This window comes from Eretmochelys imbricata, chromosome 10 (genome assembly GCF_965152235.1).
Source record: "Eretmochelys imbricata isolate rEreImb1 chromosome 10, rEreImb1.hap1, whole genome shotgun sequence".
NCBI classification, from domain to species: Eukaryota; Metazoa; Chordata; order Testudines; family Cheloniidae; genus Eretmochelys; species Eretmochelys imbricata.
Genome location: NC_135581.1, coordinates 66,643,764 through 66,652,144, shown reverse-complemented (window position 1 = coordinate 66,652,144; position 8,381 = coordinate 66,643,764). Strand labels below are relative to the sequence as shown.

Below are 8,381 nucleotides of genomic sequence, written 5' to 3'. Positions count from 1 at the left end.
GCCTTGTGAAATAATCAACTATGCATTATACGCTCAGTCATTAAACATTTTACAAAATGCCCATGCTTCTCATTCAGTTTTTCAGCAAAACTGCAGACTAGCACTTCATGGCACTATGCTGCATGCAAATAAAAGCCGCAGGCATCATTTTTAGAATGCGCTACCTAGCCACACTCATCCTTAGATGCCAACTGTACTGCCACTCACAAATCTATTCTTACTTACACACCTCACAACTCAGCAAGGGGAACAGAATCGAGGAGCTTGTCTTTGATGTTGTGCCCTTGGTGTGCGGGCTCCCCAACCCAGGTTTGAAATACTCTGACCCAACATTTGATTTCAGTTGCAATTTATTTGTTTGGACTTCACTTAGGAATAACATCAGGCCTTCCAGTACCTTAAAGTGTGCTTTCTATATTCCAGCTGTCAGACCTGGAGGGATTCCAGCTTTAGGTAGCTTCACAAGTGCATCAAAGCTATTTACATTAAATCAAGAATAATTAGCTGAGATGCAGTAATGCAGATTTATTTAGTATTCATATTACAAAATAATTGGTACAGCTTTACATACCAGAGAATGCTCCAAGAATGAAACAAGTCTGTAAAATACACATTCCATAGGAATAAATATACACCTTGAAAAACCAGATACCAGCATTACAGGAGTTAGAGAAACAATTCAGATGGGTGCTGACAATTTAAGATGAAGGCAGTGACTGCTGCTAGCTCCTCTCTGAAGATGTCTGGTAATACTAATCTATCAAGGCACAGTATCACCTTTTAGTGTTTATCCTAGCAACAACCCACAGATTCTAAGGTCAGAAGGGACCATTGTGATCATCTGATTTCCTGTATAACATGGCTGGAGAATTTCACCTAGTAATTCTGGCATTAAGCCAAATAACTTGCGGTTGGCCAAGAGCACATATTTTAGAAAGACATCCAGGTCCAGATTCTTAGCTGGTGCAAACTGTCTTAGTTCCATTGATTTCAGAGCTATGATAATTTACACCAGCTGAGAATCTGTCTCTTAAATCTTGATTTAAAGACTTCAAGTGATGGGGTCTCCATCACATCCCTTGGAAAGTTGTTCCAATAGCTAATTACCCTCACTTAAAAAAGTGCATCATTTCCAGTTTGAATTTGTCCAGCTTCAACTTCCAGCCATTGGACCTTGTTATGCTCCTATCCGCCAAATTTAAGAGTCCTCCACAATCAGACATCTTCTCCCATGTTGAAGGAAAAACTAATCAAAACCTGGAAGGAGAAAAACAAAACAAAAGACAACATACGAGACGTATTAAGATGACTGAATAACCTCCTAAGGAGGCAGCATTAACCATGTCACTTAAGGCAGAAGGAGAAGCTTTCCCAAAATAGGCCTACTAAATGACTGCTGGCTTCCATCCAGACTCAGGTGTTCTCCTTGTCCTAGGCTTGAATGATGCCACTCACCACTAACAGCTTTACATCCTAAGGAGTCTTTCATCCAGATCTACTTCCTTGCACCATCCGTGTATTCTTTAGTCCACAGAAATCAAGAACCTGGCCCAGAACATATTCCAGCTGGTAAGCAGTCATCAGAGTCCATAACACTTCCCTACCTCCCCAGGATTCATCTTTGTGAGGGGCTCAGATTGCTCTGGCAATGGGGGCCTGGGGAAGTACAGTACCTAGGTCATCGTGTTGCTTGCTTTATGACTCTGCAGGATGGAGCAAGCCTGCTGGTTTACTATTGAATTGGATGCTGAGCACAATAAGATTCTGTGTTCACTATAGGGGATGGCACACGACTGGCAAAGACAGCCACAGAAACATCTAAAAAAGAACAAATACACAACAATTAGCTACCAGGTTACCAACAACAGAGGAGATGAACTTGCTGAGTTTTGCTTAATAAAAACGTCAGCGGGTGGCTGTAGCCCAAGCATCTTTCTCAGGAATCCAAAGCTTGTTGCTTGCTTAAATATTTATAAAGCAGAAGAAGAGGCAGAAGCAACCTGAGTTTTTTAAAACCAGCTGTCACTATGAGTAATCTTTAAACACGTCCCTCTGTATTTAAGACACCATTTCCATTACAAGATCTATTGAGCTCTAGGAAGTTTCACCAGCCCAGAGTTTTTGCACATGTGCTCGCTGCAGAAGAGACAGTTCAGTGCATCTTTACACAAGATAATGAGGGCCCGCCCCCCTACAGACTGAAACCTGCATTTGAAAATAATGGATGAGGTTCCTACTGGAGCTAGAATGGGTTTTTACTTGTTAACCATGGCAGTCCCACAGAAGACTAATAACACTGCCATTCAGGTTTATTTGATAGAAGAATGGTACTGTTAGAACATTTGCTTACTTATTGATTTAAGTGCCCGAACCATTCCTTTGGGCAGGAAGATTATTTGAATAAAGCAAAACCAATTCTCCCCTCTGGACTGGCTAATGAAAGTTTGGCTCACTGTCAGAATAGCCAATGTAAAAGAACACCAGCAAATTTAAAACAAGCCGTGCTTCTCTCTGAAAACGGCTTGCTCACTTCTCTTAGATCACCACCCAAGGCTAATATCTCCTGAGCTCCGTCGGTATTTTCTTTACAGCCTCAATTTACTTTGTGCATTTGACAGCACAAAACCAAATTCATCCTCACACAAGTGCAGCACTGAAGGAAGGTGGTTTGTGCCCTTCCTGTTTAGGAGATGGTGCAGCCCCCCGCATAGGCTAGGCTCAACCCCAAAGGCTACCCTAACTTGTATTCCCGGTAATATAGCAGGAAGGAATTGCCAGCGTGTACAACCACCCCAGCTCTTCCCACCTCTGACCTGCCCCAGATCCACCCCAGAATGTCCCTGGACTGGGAACTTCTTCCAGGGAAGCCCAGAGGCTCCTGTGCTGGTGCTGTTTACCAGGGGCAAGAGGTACAGCCCCTTTGGGCAAGCATAGCAGCTGCAAAAGACTGTAGGACAACACTGACCGTGGCCCTTTATGGCTAGGAAGTGTCACTGTATACTCAGTTAGCTTCCCCTTTTGGTTCATGAGGGGGTCTCTGCAGACCAAGACGGGAGGAAAAAACCCATTTTGATGAGCAGGAAAATGACAGTAAGGCCACAAACCCTGGCAGGAGGCTGAGAAACAGGGATAATACCCAAAGCTACTCCTTTATTCTTTAATTGACTAGATTACAAGCTTCCTGTAATTGCTAAAGAGCAGGCTGGATTCATTCTCGCTTTAAATGCAATAAATGCTCTGTTGAGCACATGACTCTCTGGGCTGGTGTTTGGACTAAATTTGTGTTAGCATTTTAGAGAATGTCAAAATAATTTTACTTTTTAGATTTCTCTTCACAGTTCTTCACAGGGATATTTTACTCTATTACTCTAGAATGACAAGGATGTGATCAACAATATGGGATTAGGTTACTGAGAAAGCATATTTATAACCAACAGATGGAGGGGGATCTCTTTTCTAAAAATCTATCCCCTGAAGTGGCTCAATTTTTTTTTAATAGCACCTCCTCATCATTGTAATATTTGAGTACTTCACACATATTAACAAATTTACCCCCACACTACCCTCCATGGTAAGGTAAGACCAACACCACTTTGCAGATGGGAAAACCGAGATACACAGAGGTTCTAGGCATCACAATAATACAAATAATAATGATAAATAAGTTACCCAGGGTCATACAGGGAGTCTATGGCAGAGCAGGGGATTAACTCCAGATCTCACAAATCTCAGAACAGTGCCTTAACTGCAAGAGTCTCCTTCCTCCCTGATTGAGCACACTAAGGGTATGTCTTCACTACCCGTCTAGACACGATAAATCGACCCCCCCGAGCGCTCTCCCGTTGACTCCTGTACTCCAGTGCCGCGAGAGGCGCAGGCAGAGTCGACAGGGAGCGGCTGCAGTCGACTCAGGGTGGTGGAGACACCACGGTAAGTCGATCTAAGTACGTCGACTTCAGCTACGGTATTCACATAGCTGAAGTTGCCTAACTTAGATCAACCCCCCCCCGTGTAGACCAGGGTTAAGGCGCTAGGTATTTTTGTTACCAATGGTACCAAATATTTAGTGCCAGTCAATCTACAGTAACTGTTGCTATTTCATCTGAATTGTCCACTGCTAATTCAAAGCACCAATACACAATGTCGCTTGAGGGCATCAAATGATGCTGTTTTAAAAGACTGCATTTTGTGGACACGCAGCACGAATCTCAAGTCCAAGAGACAGTCACTAACCAAGGCTACTAAGGAAACAATTACAGCTTGCAACTGGTTAACAATCTTTTTTCCATCCCATTTCTGTCACCATCCAGTCAGACGAGGAGCCTGGATTAAAGGGCTCTAGAACGCTACAAGCAAACAAATCCAGGTTACACAACATACAAAAGGCCAATAGTGTAAATTTAACAACGTGCAATGTGACAGGCTTAAAACACAATGCCACTGGTGAAAGGTAAATGGACTTTTAAAATTCCTTCTGTTTTAACAAGATAATTAGTTCTTACAGACACACACAAGGGCACTTTCTTTACAATACTTGATGTTTTACTTGGCAGCATCACTAACTGCCATAAGAATTTCCAAAATAAAGTGAACAGTCACTGTTGGTAGCTTAAGTAGGTCCTGACTCCATCTCCGAGACAGGCCCTGTTCTTCTACCATTTGATTTAGGAGGATAGTATCAGTAGAGTCAACATGACTTCACTGGCTCTACTTTCTTAGTCCTCCCAGTGAACATCAGTAAGAAACTCCTCAGAGCAGATCCAGGAACTGAATCCAGCTCTCCTGCATCAGAGGCCAGCGCCATAACTCACTTGCCTTCCACACTCCCCTTGGGAGCTGCGGCTTAAGCCTCCTTTTTTCTATAAAAGAATCAATAGGTTTGAAGCCCATAGGCATTTTTATACTCACTTGATCAATAATATTTACCACTGATAACCATATTACAGTATTATGCTTTGGAGAGATATATTAAAACAGACATAAACTGTGCAGAAGGCACCACAGTAATGGAACAAACTCTTATTTAATATTCAGATTTAACTCATAGTCTGCATCCCACTAACAGCTGACCACATAAATTTCACTGAACTGGTTTCACGGTCATTGGAAAGGCCCTGTCTACACAGAAGTTTTTGCCCTCTTACAGTTGAATTAACACTCGCATAGCTCCACTGGTGCTAGAAGGAGCGTATACAGGGCTCAGGTGTTTTCCCTACTGCATCACCAACACATGCTGTAGGAGTTATAGCCATGGTTATGGTGGTTAAACCTCCACTGGCCGGTTTTTACTAGTGCACTGCATTGCTACCACAAGTGGAGCTGGAATGGAGCTAGTCCTATAGCATGAGAGTTTCACAAAAGCCTGCGTGGACACAAGCGTGAACTTAGTGTGAACTGTAACACCTGAGACGGTGCAGTGATGGCTGCATGGACACCAAGCCAGTCTGAGCGTCCCCTTGACATTGCTTCGGTCTTTATGAGTGCTTTTCTGGACCAATGCACCCCCAACAGCAAGAACCCAATAGACATCATGAAGAATAATCGGCTCCTGCAGCACTTACCTTTCCAATTTGAGAAAACAGTGAGGTCAGAGAAGCTTCTATACTAGCTGGCAAGGGGCCCAGTGCAGCCACTGTTGGAAGCAATGCAGAGACATTGAAGTGACAGAAGGGATTTCTCCAGCGTGTCTACAAGTCATGCGGGCAGATCGCATCAATTGATGCGCCTAGAATGAATGTATACCATAAAGACAGACAGTTACAAATAAGAAGGTATTCTAAATCTTACTATACAGCAAACTTAACAATCACACACAGCCTCTTTACCACACAAGAGGGTGCTAGAGACTGAGCAGCAGTCACCATCTGTCTCAAGATGAATGCAGTTTTATTGCTATTAAAAGGCCAAACCTTTAAGCAAAATTAATTTGACTTACAAAGCGTGGTTCTTTTTCAAGCTCTTCTATGGTGGCAGACCGACTTGCAAAACTGCATTTATTTCTGTAGCTCATACAGGGATTAGTTTTGCTAGCAGAGAGTGATGGGTGGATAAGTTCAAAAGAGGCATATTCATCCCTGTGCTGGAAGGGACAGAATGAGATGGTTTGCACCACCCTTATTCTATAGCTGGGGGGCTGGTCCATCTCTCAGTTGAGCTCCTCCTTCAATGGTCCCTCTGTGACTTTGCAAGGTGCAGAATTGTTGAGGTGCAGGCCCCGCCCATGCCTCTTCCTTCCTCTAATCTGCCCATAATTCACTTCTGCCTGGGAAAAATGAAGAGAGCCCACAATTTTTACTGTGTTGCTGTGCGCCTGATATTACTTTCCTGTGGACCTTCCCCAGGTGACAGAAGTTGCTCGGCAGAAGATTCAAGGCTGCTTCTTGTCATCACTATCTTTAAGGTCATTTTATTTCTAGCCAGTTTCAGTCATGCCTAAGGAAAACATACACATTTTGTTGGTTTTTGATAGAAAGAAGAGTTTAAAAAAAAAAATCCTGACCAAGTTTATTTTTCCCTGTTCCAGGATAAGACAGTAATTACTGGGATGATCCTCTATGTGCCTTACTGCCCTATTAATTTTCTAGTAAAATTAGCACAAAATGTTTCCTATGATCAGTTTATGCCCAGGTTGCTGAGACTACCCCCATAATTAAACCCACTCCATGCCTGATAAATCCTACACGTTTTTGTTATGGATAGGCAATCACCTGGAACAAGAGATTACGCCACCTCTGCAGAGTTAAGACAGATGCTGTTGTGACATAAGGTAACATTTTCTGTGATTTAGGAGCATAAGTCTTACTGAAAGTCAGTGGGACTCAGGCTCCCAAGTGACATCTGAAAATACGAATTAGGCACCCAAGTCACTTAGGCACTTCTCAAAATTATACTCTTTGGCCGGAACACACAATTTCTTAAATATGCGCCTTTAATAGGACAAACAGAACTACATATTAGAATATAGATGCACCTATGCATGCTAGATAGCCATACACTGCCATTATCAGACTTGTGGTGAAGCAGAGCCCAGTCTTTTCATTGCTTATTTCAAAAACTAAAAAAAAAAAAAAAAAACCACCCACACATTTCTGGACTTTCTGGTTGCGTGCATGACTTCATTCAAACCCTAACTCAAGACAGTGTCTGGCTGCAGATTACAAAGACTGACTCAAACAGGAACACTTATTCACACTTTCACTCAGCACTTTTCAGCTGAGATTCCATGCTGGTCTTTCCAGGAGTCGCAGTCCAGGGGGCCTCCAGGATTGCGAGCTGCTGTACCAGAGCGCCCACCTTTATACTACGTCCAGTGTCCACTGACGGTAAATTCTAGGGAAGAAAACCCCAGTGAAGACAAGGCCTGAGTGTCACTGTGAAACTAAGAGCATGGACAAAAAAAAAATTTAAAAATAAGACAAGACCCCGTGAAAGCTACACACAGAACTTCCACGATCCAGGTAGATTTCCCGTCTCCCTAGCAACTGTCTACACCTTCAAATTAACCGTTTCAAGGGCCCACATTAAGCAATACTGCCCTGACCTCTGCGAACACAACACCAGCTAGAACCACGCTACTGAACGGCGCGCAGCCACGGGAGGGCCAGGCCGCCCCAGCCCGCTCACAGGGCCGCCCCCCAAGGCGAGAAGGCTCTGTTACGCCAGGGCCGAGCTGCAAGGGCCAGGCGGCTTCTCCAGCCAGCCGGCGGCCTCCGAGCTCACCCAGCGAAGGGGCAGCTGCTCTCCAGCGGATAAAATACCAGCGACCTAACGCCCAGCACATGCGAGGCCAAAAATACCCCCCTGCGCAGAGGTGGGGCCACGCTTTCGCCCCCGTCGGTGTCGATCTCCGGGGCAGCCCCCCAGCCGGCCCCTCCCGTACCTCGATCCCGCCTGGCCTCGGGTCTGCGGGAGCCTGGGGCCCGAGGCCTCCCCTCGTGGCCAGGGGCAGAGGCGAGGCCTTTGTGCAGCTGCTCAGCCGCCCACGGGGCTGCGCAGAGCGGGAGGCCCAGGACTTAGCTGCAGCGCGGCCTGGCACCCGGGGAGCGGGGGGGGAGGGGGGGGTCCGGAGCCACCGCCACGGGCGCTCCGCGGGGCTGCCCCGCTCGCGGGGAGGATGGCTCCCGTGCCGGGGCGGAGACGCGCAGCCCCGCGGATCCAGAGCGCGGCCGGGCCGGAGCCCGTCCCTGCTGCCGCAGCCCCGTCACCGCCGCCGGTGGGGGAGACGCGGGGGCGAGGAGGCCGCGGGGGCACTTACGGGGGCCGGCTCCGCTCGCTCCTGCACGCGCGGCCGGTTGCAAAGGCGCCGCGCGCTGCAGCGACTTCCGGCTTCCCGCCGCCGGGCCTCGCGCGTTCGCCCGGCAGCCGCCCCCCTCCAGCAGCGG

General features: G+C 46.3%; 1 long non-coding RNA gene and 1 other non-coding gene across 6 annotated transcripts; both read right to left on the bottom strand.

Annotated features, from left to right (window-relative positions):
* Positions 1-347: 347 nt before the first annotated feature.
* On the bottom strand, positions 348-8,381 carry LOC144271252 (uncharacterized). Of its 5 annotated transcripts, none has more exons than XR_013347322.1 (4): positions 8,255-8,381; positions 5,936-6,432; positions 5,562-5,725; positions 348-1,818 (listed from the first exon to the last, which is right to left on the bottom strand). It is a non-coding gene; the product is annotated as an uncharacterized LOC144271252 (long non-coding RNA). The 5 variants fall into 5 exon arrangements; XR_013347324.1 differs by having other exon boundaries at positions 5,936-6,262; positions 8,255-8,378; XR_013347323.1 differs by lacking the exon at positions 8,255-8,381 and adding an exon at positions 7,541-7,840.
* Positions 4,597-4,727, bottom strand: LOC144271789 (small Cajal body-specific RNA 15). The gene has a single exon (XR_013347427.1).